Source organism: Lathyrus oleraceus, chromosome 5, assembly GCF_024323335.1.
Source record: "Lathyrus oleraceus cultivar Zhongwan6 chromosome 5, CAAS_Psat_ZW6_1.0, whole genome shotgun sequence".
Classification (NCBI taxonomy): Eukaryota; Viridiplantae; Streptophyta; class Magnoliopsida; order Fabales; family Fabaceae; genus Lathyrus; species Lathyrus oleraceus.
Window position 1 is genome coordinate 435027517 of NC_066583.1, and position 19912 is coordinate 435047428.

Consider the following 19912-nt stretch of genomic DNA (forward strand, 5'->3'; position numbering starts at 1 on the left):
CCTTGTGTTCAATATAGACATAAGGGCAAAAGGGTAATTATACACATGATTATTATCACAGATGGTTTTGTCAGATCACATGACATTTTCGTGTCTTGGGTAGCAGTGATGTGTTGCTAGATACCGCTCACTGTTTATTATGTTAAATGCGTGATTTAATATAATTGCCAACGTCACGAAAACCTACAGGGTCACACACAAAGGACGGATTGATGAGAGATAGAGTAACTAAGGAATACCGTAAGGTACGGTGCCCTTAAGTGAATTATAGAACATCGTAAGGTACGGTGTACTTGAGTAGAATACGAAATATGGTAAGGTACCATGGGCTTAAGTGATTTTGGGCATATTATAAGATATGGGCCAAAATACACTTAAGTGGGTCTTTTAGCTTGAAGCTCATACAAGTGGTTCTATAAATAGAACCCTTGTGCAGAAGCATTAATAGCGGTTGCATTATTTTCGTTTTTTCTCACTCTCTCTCTCACTCAAAGCCTTCATTCGTACCAGCTAGCACTGAGATTGAAGGAACTCGTTCGTGTGGACTGAGTAGAGACGTTGTCATCGTTCAACGTTCGTGATCGCTTCGTGGATCTGCATCAAAAGTTTTGATCGTCACAAGAGATCTGCACCAAAGGTTTCAATCGTCGGAAGAGGTAAATATTCTATCACTGATCATGACCATTCGTAAGGATCTCTAAAGGAGAAAATTTTAATTTCCGCTGCGTTTTGGACCGCAATTCTCCTTCAGAAATTTGCACCACATAGGAAAGTAGGCATATTGGCCGAAAAGAAGAAGAAATAAAATGTTTGGCATCAAGATAAACAACTCTTTATGCAAATGTAGGCATTGTTTATTGGCCCAAAGGGTAAGTATGGAATCTTGAAGGAATATGGTATTTGGTTCAGAGAAAGACAATATGTCACTGAGATGGATGGTTATGATTGAAAATAGATTATGGATCACGAAAGATATGAATGGATCCCTAAGGAAGAAGATAGAATAATTATGATTGGCTCATCAAGGGTTCTAAGTCTTGTGCCTACGTATTCTCATTGTGCAATGAGAAAGTCAGAGTTTCGTAGTTCATGGAATTAATGCGGAACAAGGACAGAAATATTAATTTGATAATAAGTGATGAAAAGTATAACTTGCACCAAAATACAATGGTAGCATTGGAACCCATAAAGGTAAATGAACTTTGAACCAAAGAGTAAACATGCATATTGGCCAAAAAAGAAAGGAATGAAGTGTTTGGCATCAAGACAAACATATTTTGGTTCATAATATGGGCACTGGTTATTTGCCCAAAAAGGATATGTATATGACCCAAAGGAATATGGTGTTTGGTCCAAGGAAATATTATATCACTGTGGGGGAGCAGACTATCTGAAACCAAAATAAAATGGTATGTTGAATCCATGAAGGAATAAATTCTAAATAGAAGAGTAAATAGGCATATTGGCCAAAAAAGAAAGGAATGAAATGTTTGTTGACAATACAAAAAACTCTTGATTTAAAGGTGGGCATTAGTTATTGGCCCACAAAAGGATATGTATAGAATCCAAATGGATAAGGTATTTTATTCCAAGAAAGATAATTCAACATTGTTGAGAAATGAGAAGTGATATTCCAGGATATTGGACAAAGGGGCAAGGGAGACAATAAGAGTACCCTAAGGTAGAAGAATATCTTGGAGTTGATTGTAATTATGAAATTTATTTTACGAGTTTAACCATTAGTACTTAGAGGAAGTCGGGTGTCGAACCATCGGCTAAGTACGACCGACAATCAGAGTATTTGTGAGTTGAGAGGACAACTTCATCCTAACCACTCTTTAACTCTTAGAGTAACGATTTGGACTCATGTTTATAGATTAAGTGTTTTAAACAGAAGTCAAGCATCGAGGCCCCAAGCTATGTACGACCAACAACCCAAGTACTTGAATGTTGTGCACAAGTACGTACACCCCATTTTTCATCCAAGTTTTACTATGAAAATGATTTGATGAGTGGGAATCGATCAAGGATAGAATGAGATAAGAATAGAATGAATTGCATGAGAATCGGATAAAGATAGGATATGGAATGGAGAAAGAGATACTTGAAATTGGATCAAGCACTCGCGTTGCATTTGATTTGATTTAATTTGGAAAATACTTGACATTGGATCAAGTGTGTTTTTTATTCTTTTGAAAAAGATTTATTTATCATTTAATTTTATCTTTTTAATTAGCATGCAATGAAAGCGATAAAAGAAAGATGAATTTAGACTATTACACTTTCATGGGAGAGGGGGACATATAACCCACCATGAGGGGATGATATACCATACAATACAAAGATAGAAATGGGATCATACAAGTTACAAACCAAGTACCATGCATAAAACAATCAACTGGCATGGTACCCCTAAGTATTAACAAACAATACAAATGTAAATGGAAGGTAAAATACAATGGTGATGATAAAGGACATAGAGATCAAACTTAAAGTCAAATTATCTAAACAATCACACAAGGTAATGAAGTTAGAATGAGATCAAACAAGGTTAAACAAGTAATCCAAGTTCAACCCATAGACTCTTCATAGAAAATCAATAAGGAATGGACATTAATCACACGTGTATGATAAGAAAAGGTACCTAAACAAGTCAACCACGATAAATTGAAATGGCATTTTCAATTTCCACAAGATAACCCTAACCCAAATGAAAAAATTAAATGGATATTAAAGTGAGTACTGAATTCAATGATCAAAATTACCTAAACATGAATTAGGAATCAAATGGACCATTAAATTAAATGTACTCAACACGGACAATCATGCCAATAGTAAAAACTCTCAATTAAAATATGAGTAAAAAATTAACAAAAATTCTAGAGAAGATTAATCAGAAAAATGACCAAATTAAATCCTATTTTTCATGATAAAAACATTCTAATTATAATAGCATTCATGGCAAAAATAATAGCACAAAAAATATTATAAAAAATGTGTAAAAAGATCAAGAAAAGCACAAGAAATAAAGGGGTTCAGAAACTGAAACAAGGTTGTAATGCAATTTGGGCGCATGGGTCTTGTAAGCCAAAGCCCAATTAAAATGTAATGCAGCTTGGGGGGTGCACTGGCCAAAAACAAAGTGTATAGCAGTAATTTTGGTCCAAAGCCCATTACAAGGCCTAAAACAGAACTAACAATCAAAGGCCAAAAACGAAATGGATAAGGATATTAATGAGGTGAAGTGTGAGTCAATAGAGTTTGCATGGTCAGTTAAACGGGTATGATTAAATTGCCATGAATGCACGCGTGAGCACATGAATTGACGGTCAGATGAATAATGCACATGGGAAAAAATAATCAAAAGGGCAAACAGAACACAACGAGTAACCAACACATTCTCGCTCCTTCTCACTCAGTCATTATCTTTGTCGTGCCGGAGGCTCCCTCAGTGGCAGAGATTCCCCATAAATCCCAATTTTCAATGCCAATCTCTCTCTCTCAACCTCTACTTACCGAAGCCAAAAATTGTTTCCTCCAATTTCTACACACTCAACCAAATCGAGCAATTTTGGCCAAGAACACTAAATCCTATAACTTAAATTAAATCACAACCAAGCCTCAAATTGTTCCAAAACCAAAGGGTACCACTCTCCTACCTCTAAACAATCACTTGGTAACGAAAATTGGAAAGAAAAAGATGAAATTTAGAAGACCTTATCGGAGCAGATCGGAGATGAAGACGAAAACGGAAACTGGGTGTGCTGTAATCCTTTTCTATTCTGCTTCTTCTCTCTTCTTTGGTCTTCTTCTTATCTCTTCTTCATATGTTATTGCTATTCTTCTAGTGAGGATGATTGAGAGTGAATAGTAGTGATTGTTGAAAAATTTATGATTGCTCTGATTGCGTCAATTTTTGTGACTGGAATGAATAGGTGATGATTGTTCTGTGTGATTCTGTGTGTGATTGATTGTGTGAGTGATTAATCTTATGATTGTGTGATTCTATGATTGAGAGAGTATAAAGAGGGATTCAATGATAAAATGATTGGTTAAGTGATTGAGTGTGTGATTGTGTGAACTTTTCCACCTCCTTAATAATGAATGATGAAGATCATTTATAGGGAAAATGAGTCTTAATAGAGTTTCTTTAATTATGTTCAGTTCTGAATGTGCACGTTAGTTGAGTCAACTAACTCTGTTAGGCTTCAGAATTTGTACCCAAATTTAGTTTGCTATAACAGTTTGTTAGGGTATTTTGTTTGTTGTTATTATTTATTTTATTATGATAGTTGTTGAATGATTAGTTAGTTACAATTTTGTTAGATTTTAGTTAGTTAGTTGTTGTTATGGCATGATTTCTGTTAGGTTATGATTCAGTTAGTTGGTGGGATTAATGAGTGAATATATTAGTAACTGTTATAAGAATACTGTTATGTTATATGTTGAGTTGTTACGACTGAACTCTATTAAGTATTTTTCACCCTTGAATTTCCCTGCTGCTGTTATACCCTATTATTGTTATGCTTGATTATGAATTTTCGTGCCATTTTCGTGGACATATCTGCTATGGGCCTTCTCATTGTTGGGTTGCAACTTGTTGTGAATTCATGGTTGTTTATGTTGAGTTATGTGTTGGATATGAATGGCTTGCATTCCCTGATGTTTAACATGTTATGTTGCTGCTAAAGGTGAAATGTTATGATGTTTTGTTGTTTGAAATGTGTGGAAATATGAATGCATAGCCTGATGTTATATGATATATGAATGTTTGTTATTTCTAATGTGATGAATTTTTTATGTATGGACTGTTGTATGAGCTGCTATGAGGCTATGAATTTGTTGTCATGGATGTACATGAAGAATGGTTGTTAATGTGAATCAAATAATGCCATGCTTGTTTGGTAATGATGCTATGAATTTTGGGTCATGTGTGGTATGTTTTAATGGTGTTAATGATTCATCATTGCTTAGAATATTTTGCAGGGCTGAAACATGTGTGCTTGCATTGCATTGACCATGATTGAAGCTTGGCATGGAGGTTCATGATGGGAACTTAAAGAAATCCAAAGGTTACCTGTTCATGAAGAAATGTGCTTGGTTATGGAATCAAATGGAAAGAAATAAAGAGAATGAAGAATCAAGGGTCATTAGGGTTAGGGATGTGGAAATTAGGTTAGTTGACTCTTTAGTCAACTGGTTAACCAAAAAATCAACAATTGACCAAAAGTCAATTGTAGGTCAAACTTTGATTTTTTTTTGTAATTTTTATATGGAACTTTGTAAATAGTGATTATATTATAAAATAGACAATATTTTGAATGAGATGGTCTTTTATGATTCAAAGAAACAAAGCCTTATTTTCAAATTATCGTTTTTCCTCCCAAATCCATGTCTTGAATCATCTTTGAAATGTAACCTCTGAATGAATCATGGACATGAACAAATGAGTTAGGAATGAACAAATGAGTTAGGAATGGACATGAACAAATGAGTTAGGAATGACCAAATGAGTTAGGAATGAGAACTATGAAATTTAGGAAAATGGGTTTTGAATTAGGGCTATGAAAATGGACTAGGAATGAAAGCTAGAACAGTTGAATCAATAGACTATGGTGACACGTGAACCAATGGACTAATCATAAGTGTCGTGACTCAAGAACAAGTAGACTATGAATGCACCATGAATCAAAGGTTAATTGAATAAGATTTCATAATGAACTGTGAGCTAATATATCAAGAGTGCACTATGAAACATGAAATCAATGGACTAGGAGTGTATGATAGATCATGAGCCAATGAACTATGAAGCATGGATCAATGGACTTGAATTGCAAATAGAATGCATCATGACTTGAATGAAATCTTGAGTAAGACTTGAATGACATTGCCTTGGATCAACATGAATCATCAAGCAAGTATGCATGTAAACCAAATGGTTAACTTGTTGAATAATTCCCATGAACAATAGAAAACTTGATGATTGATGATGCATACCATAATGGTCAAGAACTATCTTCTAATTAAATTGGGTTTGAAACAAACACAAGGTGAAAAGTTAAGCCAACAAGGCACACTAAAACCATGGCTTCCTGATTAGGGTTTCATGGTGTACACAATCTAATCAAGGTCTTCAAACCAAGCATGCGGCTTCACAGATGAATTCCTGACACATGGGCCCGTGATTAGGGTTTACCCCCATGATGAACACATGAAGATCCATACCATATTTCTAGGGTTTTAATCGCAAAAAAAAAAACCCTAGCTTTTGCAATCCATAAGTTTTGAGATTGTGCTGGTCATTAACAAGTGTTAGCATAAATAAATGATGCATATAAAGGGGTATGAATGAATACAGATGAATCTTAAGTCAAAGGTTGGATGAAAATATAAAAAGGGGAGGGAAAATTTTGGGGTATGACAATTGACCCTGTTTAATCATCTTAAACTTGAATGCGCGAATTGTGAAAGCTTTTCAAGTATTCGAGGTAGAAGAGAATCAAATACAAGAATATCCAAAAGAAATACAATTAAAAATGATTATAAGGTAAGTGCATATGGAATGGAATGGTAGTTTGACTTTTATAGGTTCATCTGCTAGGGATTGGATTGAAACATTTTATGGGGAAATATATCAATTACAAAGGAGGAACGTGATATGCATGCCATATGTAATGTATGATTCATTTTTATGATGTATGAATGCTTATGTGGCCATATGGGTGACATCCACAAGGTAGAGTTCCTTGTGTAGGATAGACTTCAACTCGTCACTGACTATACCAAAGAAATTGTATTATGAGAATGCTTTGTGTTACCACCACTGCTGGGGATTTCCTATGATCCTGCTGGGGGAAAAGATGTATGATCTAACCAGGCATTCATCAATACGCTTCCAGGTATTAAGAAAATACTTTAGACTACCGCCCTCCCTTTAGGATTCTTCGGGTAATTAAAGCAATGCCTAAAGCTTTCTTTTTAATGTAGCTTTTATTATTCTCAAAGTTTTTATAACATTATGTGATTAAAATAAACCATTTATTTTGCAAACAAAATGCGGGAGAAGTAAAAAGCAATTGATGAAAAAGAAATGAATTTTATTGATTATGAATATCTGTACAAACAATATGTGTACAAGGGTGCAAAAATCCTTAAAGAGGAAATGGCATAAATTGAAAAATAAAGAAAATGGAAATGGGAAATATTTTTTGTATTTTTCCATTGATTACAATAGCGGTTGTTATCCACATTAAGACCTAGGTTCCAACACTTCGCTTTGGTTGACGATGATTGGATCGATATGTGGCTGTCTGAGATCTAGCTATAATGAGATAGACTCAAGGATTATAGCCAAATGCCTTTATCCCTAACTTATTTCCTGGATATTTTTTATTTATTTTCGTCCATCGGGATGCTCATTTTTGTCTAAGCCTCCCTTTCAGGGTTTTAACTTAGCGATCTTTATATTTTTTTAGTTGATCCCTAACTTTTGCATGGACATTTCATTTTTTGGTCCATCGGGATACCCCTTCTTGCCTAGATTGTCCTTGCGGACGTTAATCTAGCAGGCTTTTTATTCACTTTTTTTAGGCATAATGATTTTTGACTTTACCGGAATTCACCGACAATGGAAAATCTTCCCCATCCATAGTGGTGAGGATCATAGCTCAACCTGAGAAGGCCTTTTTGACAATAAAAGGTCCTTCATAATTGGGAGTACATTTTCCTTGTGGATCCGAGTGTATATCAAAATATCTCTTGAGTACGAGTTCCCCTTCATGATATACACGAGGGAGAAACTTTTTATCAAAAGCTCGGTTGAGGCGTCTCTTGTACAGCTGACCATGGCAAACAGACGTCAAATGATTCTCTTCAATTAGATTCAGCTGGTCATATCGAGATTGAACCCATTCGACTTCGTCAAGGTCAACTTCCATGATAACTCTAAGCGAAGGAATCTCAACCTCAATTGGCAAAACAACCTCCATCCCATACACCAATGAGAATGGCGTTGCCCTAGTGGAAGTGTGAACCGAAGTCATGTAGCCATGCAAAGCGAATGGTAGTATCCTATGCCAATCCTTGTAAGTTCTGACCATTTTTTGGACAATCTTTTTTATATTCTTGTTCGCTGCTTCTACGGTGTCGTTTATCTTGGGCCGATATGATGAAGAGCTATAATGCTCGATCTTAAATTCTTCGCATAACTCACTCATCATTTTATTATTGAGATTATTGGCATTATCAGTGATGATCTTGCTAGGAATACCGTAACGGCAGATTATCTCTTTCTTAATGAACCGGGTAGCCACTTGTCGAGTGACATTAGCATACAAAGCAGCTTCGACCCATTAGTAAAGTAATCAATGACAACTAGAATGAATCAATGACAGTTGGAAGCTTTCGGCTCTATCATCCCAATCATATCAATACCCCGTATAGAGAAGGGCCATGGAGAAGTCAAAACATTCAACGGAGTTGGTGGCACATAAATCTTGTCATCGTATATCTGACACTTGTGACATCTTCTAATTAAGTTGCAACAATCGACCTCCATTATTATCCAGTAATAACCAGATCGAAGGATCTTCTTGGCCATGGCAGGTCTTTTTGCATGTACACCCTCGCAGCCTTCATGTATGGGTTTTATGATTGTGCTCGCTTCGTGTCTATCCATGCATATGAGCAGCATAATATCATAATTCCTTTTATATAGCACATCACCATTCAAGAAAAACTTGAAGCAGAGTTTTCTAAGAGCTTTCTTATCAATAATGGATATACCCTCGGGATATTCCTGTTTTTCCAGATATGTATTTATGTCATAGAACCAAGGTCTATCATCAGAATCTTCCTCGAGTACTAGACAATGTGATGGTTCATCTAGGTGGTCAATATGGATAGAAGGTGTTTCATTCTAACATTTGACCTTAAACATGGATGCTAATGTACCTAGAGCATCTGCCAACTGATTTTCCTCCCTTGGAATATGATGAAAATAAATTTCATCAAAGTAGGGAATCAACTTTATAATATCCTCTTTGTAAGGAATCAATTTACTATCCCAAGTCTCCCAATCACCCTTAACCCGAATGATTACCATAGCAGAATCTCTGTACACTTCAAGAATTTTGATTCTTAAGTCAATGGTCGCCTCTATATTGGTAGTATGGGAAACCATGTATTGTCTCAAGTGTCGATCAGCCCAAGCCAAAGCATAATAAGTCTTCCTTAAGAGTGAGTATCTGCTTGTGTCATCATGTTGACCCAAAACAAATAATATATTGCATGTTCTTTTCTGCTTGTGTCATCATGTTGACCCAAAACACAACCCATAGATTCATCGAGTACCGAGATATACATAATAAGAGACCTACCTGGAACAGGTGGTATGAGGATTAGTGGTTCTTGCAAATACTTTTTATCTTATCAAATTCCACTTGACAATCATTATCCCACACAATCGACTGATTTTTTCTCAATAATTTGAAGATTGGTTCACAAGTAGTCGTTAAATGTGACATGAATCTGGAGATGTGATTAAGCCGACCAAGGAAACCTCATACTTCTTTTTCTATTTGGGAAGGTGGAATATCTTGGATAACTTGAACTTTATCGGGATCAATCTCAATGCCTTTCTGACTTAGTATGAAACCCAATAATTTACCAGATTGGACTCCAAAAGTGCACTTTGTTGGATTCAAACGCAACTTGAACTTTTAGAGCCTGGCAAATAATTTCCTCAAGTGTTCCAAATGATCATCTTCAGTTTTGGACTTGGCAATCATATCATCCACATAAACCTCAATCTCTTTGTGAATCATGTCGTGAAAGAGGGTTACCATGGCACGTTGATATGTTTCCCATGCACTCTTCAAGTCGAAAGGCATAACTTTATAGTAGTAAGTTCCCAAAGGAGTGATAAAATTTGTCTTCTCCATATCATCTCTAAATATCTTTATTTGATTATACCCTGAGAAACCGTCCATGAAGGAAAAGGTGAAGAACTGAGTTGTATTGTCAACCAAAACATCAATATGATGCAAAGGGAAATCATCCGTTGGACTCTCTTTATTGAGGTCTCTATAATCTACACACATTAAGACTTTCCCGTATTTCTTCAGAACATGAACAATATTGGCGGCCCATTGAGGATACTCAGAAATAACTAAAAAGCCAACATTAAACTGCTTCTTAATCTCTTCTCTGATTTTAAGTGCCATGCCAGGTCTGGTCCTTCTGATCTTCTGCTTGACTAGAGGACATTTAGGCTTGAGTGGTAAGTGATGTTCCACAATATTGGTGTCCAACCCTGGCACATCTTGATAAGACCAAGAAAATACGTCAACATATTCATGAAGTAACTTAACCAACTCGGAGTGTACATGCTCGGCAACAGATGCTCTGATCTTCACCTCTTTTATGTCTTCTACAGAACCCAAGTTAATGACTTCATCTGGATATTTATATGGATAAATCTCTTTCTCCTCGTGCTCAAGGATCCTTTCTAGATCAGCCGGTAATTCACAATCTTCCTCATCGTCATCTTCAGCTTGGCCGATTGGAAGTCCAGGCTTGCAGTAGATTCTTGTTGAGTTGTTATCAATGGATTTATTTGCTTTGCTTGTTATGAGCTTATTTTAGTATGATTTTTTTGAGAAAGTGGAAAAAGAAAAAGAAACTTTTTCCATTTCAAATATTTTTTGTGAAAATGTAAAAACAACTGAAAGGAAAGGAGCAAAATTTTGAATGCAAAACACTTTTTTTATTTAATCACATCATGCTTAAAACAAGGAAGCCCTTATAAGCTATCATCTTGTCTTGGGCGAAGGCAGAGGATTAAGAAAACAAAATGCATTATATTTTTTCTGAATATACTATAGGAATCACAGAGGTCGTCCAGTTGCTGAGCTTGAATCCCGGAGGGAATTTGCGTAGAAAACTGGGAGCTTCCTTTTTGCTGCAACTAGCATCTCCAACAACTATCACAGTGTGATTATTTTAGAAGCCTACACTGTTAAAATTGGCATGATTAAACTTCTTCTGCTTCCTCGAATTTGCCTTGCATGCTGATGGACTATCCAATACTAAATCTGTCATGCTTCTCAGGCACGTTGACAACCTGACCCCAACTAGATAAATGACCATTCTCAAGGGTTTCCCTGGTGCTTCTGATTGAAGATAAGATTGTTGTAGATGACTGATCATGGTTAAATGTAGAAGAACTAACATATTCAAATTCTAAATAGTGGAGCGGAATTTCAACAACCCCTTATTCTATCTCGACATATCTGAATGAAGATATCTCGCTAACCAACAGGTCCTCTTCGCCACAAACTATAACCAATTTGTCCTCAAACATGAATTTTAGCTTTTGATGCAGTGTAGAAGTCACTGCCCCCGCAACATGAATCCAAGGCCTATCCAACAAACATCTATAGACCGGATTGATGTCCATAACCTGTAAAGTGATGGTGAATTGATGAGGCCTCACACAAATAGGTAGATCAACCTCGCCAATGACTTGTCTTCTAGAGACATCAAATGCCTTAACATTCAACAGACTGGCCCTCATCTCGGGTCCTTTGACCTGCAACTGAATCAATGTAGCTTTTAGGATTAGATTAAGCGAGGAGCCGATCTAAACTAAGACTCGATATAGTAAGGTGTCTACGCACATGACCGAAATATGCAATGATTTATTATGGACATTTCCCTCTAGATGTAATTTAGCTTCATTAAATCCCAAGTATCTAGTGGTAGTGATATTGGCAACCACGTCATCAAATTGATCGATCGTTATATCTTGCATCACATGAGCAATATTTAGGAATTTCAATAGTGCTTTTCGGTGAGCCTCAGAACTCAACATCAAAGACAAAATTGAAACTTTGGAGAGAGTCTGACCCAGCTGGTCAACAATCTTGAAGTCACTATTCTTTATCAATTTGAGGAATTCTTGACCTTCCTCAGCAGTGATACTCTTCTTGCGAACTTCAACTTGTTCATCTTCATTCATCATCTCTTTACCTTTAGAAGTTACAAATTTTGCAGCTTTATCATAAGTAACCCTTGTCATAGCCAGAATATTCGTCATAAGCGGAGTAGTGGAAACGGATGCCCCTGCCTACGGAGGAGGAGTGGAAACGACCTTCTCTTTAAAAGGGACAACTGTAGGTGATGGGGACACCCTAGCAGTGTATTTTGGAGAAAATACACGACCATTACGAGTCATGCCTCCAATTCCATATATATTGACAATCTTAGTATCAGAAAATTGAATTTCCTTTCCACCTATGTACGTTGTTGTAGCATACCTCCAAGGAACTACCTTGGTGTCTTGATATGGAAGTGGACAAGGAACACAAATATGGATAGTTTGAATCCTTTTGGGAGGAGCTTCAATCTTCTTTTTTCTGTAGATGATAATTATCGACTCGATGAGAGAAATCTCTTCAACCACTTTTGACCTAGAGAACTGCATCATTCCCTAATTTATCAAATTATGAACACAACTATTCAAAATATCACAACTATCGGGATATGAGTCACAAACAACACAATTATAATGAATACCCTCAAGAAAGTTATGCTCCTTAAGCTTTTCCATAACCACTGTCATTGGAATCTTCACATTAATAACTTTTTTGACAGATTTTGTAATCTCTTCTTCAATAACTGTGATGACCGATGGCCCATTATGATTAGTCAGAGGAATTGTCTTTATATTAGGCTTTTCTTCTGAAAAAGATAGAATCTTATGATCGATAAGCTCTTGAATCTTGTTTTTGAGAGGCCAACAATCCTTAGTTTAATGGGATGATAAGGAGGGATAATCAATGGAATCTCCTTTGGTACGATATCCCCCACATGAACCAAATAAGGTACCAACTGAGCGTACGGTATCGGAAGCTTGTCCCATTGTGGATGTTTACCATAATTACCACTGCAATTTTGCCCCTAGACTTAACCCCTATTACCTTGAGCAATTTGCTGAGTTTGAGCAGGTTGGGCATGTTCAGGCTATTGATATTGATTATGTGGTTGGTACTGAAAAGGTGGTTATTGATATTAGACAGCAGCAATCTATGGATAGGGGTAGTATGGCATATGAGCCATAGGAGCCTAAAACTGAGGGTGGACACTTGCCATTACATCACTTGTCTCCCCTACCTTATTCTTCGGAAAGCCACTATAGGGCTTCTTAGCTACTGCTTGTTGAGGAACAATGCCTGCACTCTTTCCCGACTTAACCCCATTCTTGATTCTTTCTCTAATAGTCACGATATCTACGAAATTGGATGTGGAACTACCAATCATTTTTTCAAAATACAGACTCTGCAAGGTACCCATGAATATATCGATTTGTAAGAACAAAAATTGTTCTACAACAGATTCCTTGATTTTGATGATAACAAAGGATGAAACCAAAAATGGCACCCTAACGAAAAGTTTCAAAGTGTGCAGGGTTCTAAAGAAAGAAGGAAGAGATCTGATGATGTCATCAGATACAGAACCAGATCAAATACAAATTATCAGAAGATAAGAAGCATCTGAAGTAGAAACACGTTCAAGGAAGTCTAACTCTGAGCAAAACAGCAATGTATCAGAAGCATCTAAACAAGAAGTAAGCTCTAGAAGTTCTGATTCTGAACAACAGTATGTCAAACTCCAGAAACTCTCAGCGCTATCTGAAGAATCCATCAGAACTCAAAAGAGATCAACATCAGAAGCAAGACTCCAAGATTCTCAGATACACGAAGACTCTGATCATGGAATTGCTAATTATGAAAGAGTAACGTTAAAGTCAAGTAAAGGTTTGCAAATGTATTTCCTAATACAAAAAGAGACGTTAATCTCCAATTTCAATAAAGAAGATACTATATGTGGTAAGTAGTCATTTCAAGGAGAGAAAGTTATCCTGCAGAAGCTATTTAAGTGATGGCGTAAATTCATTTTAATATCCACCAGTTTCAACCACTACCTCACTTATCTATATAAAGGACTGCAAATCAACATTCAGTATACAACACATACAAGGAAAAATTATACTGAAACATCAACGCTCAAGAAAACACTCTTGCTCTCTAAATCTTCACGAAGCTGTTGCTTATAACGTGAATCACTTTGTTCTTACTATTGTAATACTTGCTTATCTTAGAAGCACTCTAGATTACATAAATCTTTTATCTATTGTTTGTTTATTTCCTCAAGTGACTCTGTGTAGTCTGTATACTTGAGAGGACTAAGAGATCTTTCTCTTAGACGTTGTTTGTAATCTTTCAAGATTAGTGGATTAAGTCCTTGTTGAAGGCGAAATCACCTCGGCCGGGTGGACTGGAGTAGCTTTGTGTTATAAGCGAACCAGTATAAAATCATTGTGTGGTTTTCATTTTGAAAAAGCGCTTATTTTTCCAAACAATTCAAACCCCCCCTTTCTTGTTTTTCTCACCTTCAATTGGTATCAGAGCTCCGGCTCTGTTATTGATTTTCTAATCAAACACTTAACAGTGTAGAGAGATCCAGAAAGAGAAAAACTATGGCCCACACAAATGAAAAGGATAGTTATAATGCTAAGCCTCCTGTCTTTGATGGAGAGAAATTCGATTACTGGAAAGATAGAATTGAAAGTTTCTTTCTAGGCTATGATGCTGAACTCTGGGACATTGTCACAGATGGATACAAACCTCCTGTCACAGAGGATGGAGCTGAAGTTCCCAGAAGTAAGATGTCAGATGATCAGAAACGAGTTTTCAAGAATCATCACAAGGCCAGAACCATACTCCTAAATGCTATATCTTACAACGAGTATGAAAAGATCACCAACAGAGAAACAGCCAAAGACATACTTGACTCTCTAAGGATGACTCATGAAGGAAACTCTCAAGTCAAAGAGACAAAGGCTCTGGCGCTTATCCAGAAATATGAAGCCTTCAAAATGGAGGATGATGAAGCCATAGAGGCAATGTTCTCTAGATTCCAAACTCTGATTGCAGGTCTCAAGGTTCTAGACAAAGGATACACAACTGCAGACCATGTCAAAAAGATAGTCAGAAGTCTGCCAAAGAAATGGAGACCTATGGTTACTGCTCTGAAGTTGTCAAAGGATCTGAACAATATTAGCCTTGAAGAACTTGTCAGTTCTCTCAGAAGCCATGAGATAGAACTAGAGGAAGATGAGCCTCAGAAAAGGAACAAGTCTGTAGCATTAAAGTCCAGACCTGAAAGACGCAAACTTGACAGAACCAAAGCTCTCCAGGCAGAAACTGAAGATGCTGACAACTCTGAACCAGAAGACTCTGATGATGAAGAAGAATTGTCCCTACTAACCAGAAGAGTTAAGCAACTCTGGAAAAAGAGGAACAACAACTTCAGAAGACCAAGACCCAGAGGGGATCGATCAGAATCAACTTCAAAAGGTAAATCTAACAAAGATATTACCTGTTATGAATGTAAAGAAACAGGTCATTACAGGAATGAATGCCCCAAGCTAAAGAAACACAACCCTAGAATCCAAATGGATAAGGTATTTTATTCCAAGAAAGATAATTCAACATTGTTGAGAAATGAGAAGTGATATTCCAGGATATTGGACAAAGGGGCAAGGGAGACAATAAGAGTACCCTAAGGTAGAAGAATATCTTGGAGTTGATTGTAATTATGAAATTTATTTTACGAGTTTAACCATTAGTACTTAGAGGAAGTCGGGTGTCGAACCATCGGCTAAGTACGACCGACAATCAGAGTATTTGTGAGTTGAGAGGACAACTTCATCCTAACCACTCTTTAACTCTTAGAGTAACGATTTGGACTCATGTTTATAGATTAAGTGTTTTAAACAGAAGTCAAGCATCGAGGCCCCAAGCTATGTACGACCAACAACCCAAGTACTTGAATGTTGTGCACAAGTACGTACACCCCATTTTTCATCCAAGTTTTACTATGAAAATGATTTGATGAGTGGGAATCGATCAAGGATAGAATGAGATAAGAATAGAATGAATTGCATGAGAATCGGATAAAGATAGGATATGGAATGGAGAAAGAGATACTTGAAATTGGATCAAGCACTCGCGTTGCATTTGATTTGATTTAATTTGGAAAATACTTGACATTGGATCAAGTGTGTTTTTTATTCTTTTGAAAAAGATTTATTTATCATTTAATTTTATCTTTTTAATTAGCATGCAATGAAAGCGATAAAAGAAAGATGAATTTAGACTATTACACTTTCATGGGAGAGGGGGACATATAACCCACCATGAGGGGATGATATACCATACAATACAAAGATAGAAATGGGATCATACAAGTTACAAACCAAGTACCATGCATAAAACAATCAACTGGCATGGTACCCCTAAGTATTAACAAACAATACAAATGTAAATGGAAGGTAAAATACAATGGTGATGATAAAGGACATAGAGATCAAACTTAAAGTCAAATTATCTAAACAATCACACAAGGTAATGAAGTTAGAATGAGATCAAACAAGGTTAAACAAGTAATCCAAGTTCAACCCATAGACTCTTCATAGAAAATCAATAAGGAATGGACATTAATCACACGTGTATGATAAGAAAAGGTACCTAAACAAGTCAACCACGATAAATTGAAATGGCATTTTCAATTTCCACAAGATAACCCTAACCCAAATGAAAAAATTAAATGGATATTAAAGTGAGTACTGAATTCAATGATCAAAATTACCTAAACATGAATTAGGAATCAAATGGACCATTAAATTAAATGTACTCAACACGGACAATCATGCCAATAGTAAAAACTCTCAATTAAAATATGAGTAAAAAATTAACAAAAATTCTAGAGAAGATTAATCAGAAAAATGACCAAATTAAATCCTATTTTTCATGATAAAAACATTCTAATTATAATAGCATTCATGGCAAAAATAATAGCACAAAAAATATTATAAAAAATGTGTAAAAAGATCAAGAAAAGCACAAGAAATAAAGGGGTTCAGAAACTGAAACAAGGTTGTAATGCAATTTGGGCGCATGGGTCTTGTAAGCCAAAGCCCAATTAAAATGTAATGCAGCTTGGGGGGTGCACTGGCCAAAAACAAAGTGTATAGCAGTAATTTTGGTCCAAAGCCCATTACAAGGCCTAAAACAGAACTAACAATCAAAGGCCAAAAACGAAATGGATAAGGATATTAATGAGGTGAAGTGTGAGTCAATAGAGTTTGCATGGTCAGTTAAACGGGTATGATTAAATTGCCATGAATGCACGCGTGAGCACATGAATTGACGGTCAGATGAATAATGCACATGGGAAAAAATAATCAAAAGGGCAAACAGAACACAACGAGTAACCAACACATTCTCGCTCCTTCTCACTCAGTCATTATCTTTGTCGTGCCGGAGGCTCCCTCAGTGGCAGAGATTCCCCATAAATCCCAATTTTCAATGCCAATCTCTCTCTCTCAACCTCTACTTACCGAAGCCAAAAATTGTTTCCTCCAATTTCTACACACTCAACCAAATCGAGCAATTTTGGCCAAGAACACTAAATCCTATAACTTAAATTAAATCACAACCAAGCCTCAAATTGTTCCAAAACCAAAGGGTACCACTCTCCTACCTCTAAACAATCACTTGGTAACGAAAATTGGAAAGAAAAAGATGAAATTTAGAAGACCTTATCGGAGCAGATCGGAGATGAAGACGAAAACGGAAACTGGGTGTGCTGTAATCCTTTTCTATTCTGCTTCTTCTCTCTTCTTTGGTCTTCTTCTTATCTCTTCTTCATATGTTATTGCTATTCTTCTAGTGAGGATGATTGAGAGTGAATAGTAGTGATTGTTGAAAAATTTATGATTGCTCTGATTGCGTCAATTTTTGTGACTGGAATGAATAGGTGATGATTGTTCTGTGTGATTCTGTGTGTGATTGATTGTGTGAGTGATTAATCTTATGATTGTGTGATTCTATGATTGAGAGAGTATAAAGAGGGATTCAATGATAAAATGATTGGTTAAGTGATTGAGTGTGTGATTGTGTGAACTTTTCCACCTCCTTAATAATGAATGATGAAGATCATTTATAGGGAAAATGAGTCTTAATAGAGTTTCTTTAATTATGTTCAGTTCTGAATGTGCACGTTAGTTGAGTCAACTAACTCTGTTAGGCTTCAGAATTTGTACCCAAATTTAGTTTGCTATAACAGTTTGTTAGGGTATTTTGTTTGTTGTTATTATTTATTTTATTATGATAGTTGTTGAATGATTAGTTAGTTACAATTTTGTTAGATTTTAGTTAGTTAGTTGTTGTTATGGCATGATTTCTGTTAGGTTATGATTCAGTTAGTTGGTGGGATTAATGAGTGAATATATTAGTAACTGTTATAAGAATACTGTTATGTTATATGTTGAGTTGTTACGACTGAACTCTATTAAGTATTTTTCACCCTTGAATTTCCCTGCTGCTGTTATACCCTATTATTGTTATGCTTGATTATGAATTTTCGTGCCATTTTCGTGGACATATCTGCTATGGGCCTTCTCATTGTTGGGTTGCAACTTGTTGTGAATTCATGGTTGTTTATGTTGAGTTATGTGTTGGATATGAATGGCTTGCATTCCCTGATGTTTAACATGTTATGTTGCTGCTAAAGGTGAAATGTTATGATGTTTTGTTGTTTGAAATGTGTGGAAATATGAATGCATAGCCTGATGTTATATGATATATGAATGTTTGTTATTTCTAATGTGATGAATTTTTTATGTATGGACTGTTGTATGAGCTGCTATGAGGCTATGAATTTGTTGTCATGGATGTACATGAAGAATGGTTGTTAATGTGAATCAAATAATGCCATGCTTGTTTGGTAATGATGCTATGAATTTTGGGTCATGTGTGGTATGTTTTAATGGTGTTAATGATTCATCATTGCTTAGAATATTTTGCAGGGCTGAAACATGTGTGCTTGCATTGCATTGACCATGATTGAAGCTTGGCATGGAGGTTCATGATGGGAACTTAAAGAAATCCAAAGGTTACCTGTTCATGAAGAAATGTGCTTGGTTATGGAATCAAATGGAAAGAAATAAAGAGAATGAAGAATCAAGGGTCATTAGGGTTAGGGATGTGGAAATTAGGTTAGTTGACTCTTTAGTCAACTGGTTAACCAAAAAATCAACAATTGACCAAAAGTCAATTGTAGGTCAAACTTTGATTTTTTTTTGTAATTTTTATATGGAACTTTGTAAATAGTGATTATATTATAAAATAGACAATATTTTGAATGAGATGGTCTTTTATGATTCAAAGAAACAAAGCCTTATTTTCAAATTATCGTTTTTCCTCCCAAATCCATGTCTTGAATCATCTTTGAAATGTAACCTCTGAATGAATCATGGACATGAACAAATGAGTTAGGAATGAACAAATGAGTTAGGAATGGACATGAACAAATGAGTTAGGAATGACCAAATGAGTTAGGAATGAGAACTATGAAATTTAGGAAAATGGGTTTTGAATTAGGGCTATGAAAATGGACTAGGAATGAAAGCTAGAACAGTTGAATCAATAGACTATGGTGACACGTGAACCAATGGACTAATCATAAGTGTCGTGACTCAAGAACAAGTAGACTATGAATGCACCATGAATCAAAGGTTAATTGAATAAGATTTCATAATGAACTGTGAGCTAATATATCAAGAGTGCACTATGAAACATGAAATCAATGGACTAGGAGTGTATGATAGATCATGAGCCAATGAACTATGAAGCATGGATCAATGGACTTGAATTGCAAATAGAATGCATCATGACTTGAATGAAATCTTGAGTAAGACTTGAATGACATTGCCTTGGATCAACATGAATCATCAAGCAAGTATGCATGTAAACCAAATGGTTAACTTGTTGAATAATTCCCATGA

General features: G+C 36.0%; 1 long non-coding RNA gene across 4 annotated transcripts; it reads left to right on the top strand.

Moving 5' to 3' along the window:
* The first annotated feature begins 3227 nt into the window (after positions 1-3227).
* Positions 3228-19273, top strand: LOC127085275 (uncharacterized). 4 transcript variants are annotated; one of them, XR_007789058.1, is made up of 2 exons: positions 3228-4904; positions 18923-19273. It is a non-coding gene; the product is annotated as an uncharacterized LOC127085275 (long non-coding RNA). The 4 variants fall into 4 exon arrangements; XR_007789061.1 differs by having other exon boundaries at positions 18935-19273; XR_007789059.1 differs by lacking the exon at positions 18923-19273 and adding an exon at positions 4975-5325.
* The last annotated feature ends 639 nt before the right edge of the window (positions 19274-19912 follow it).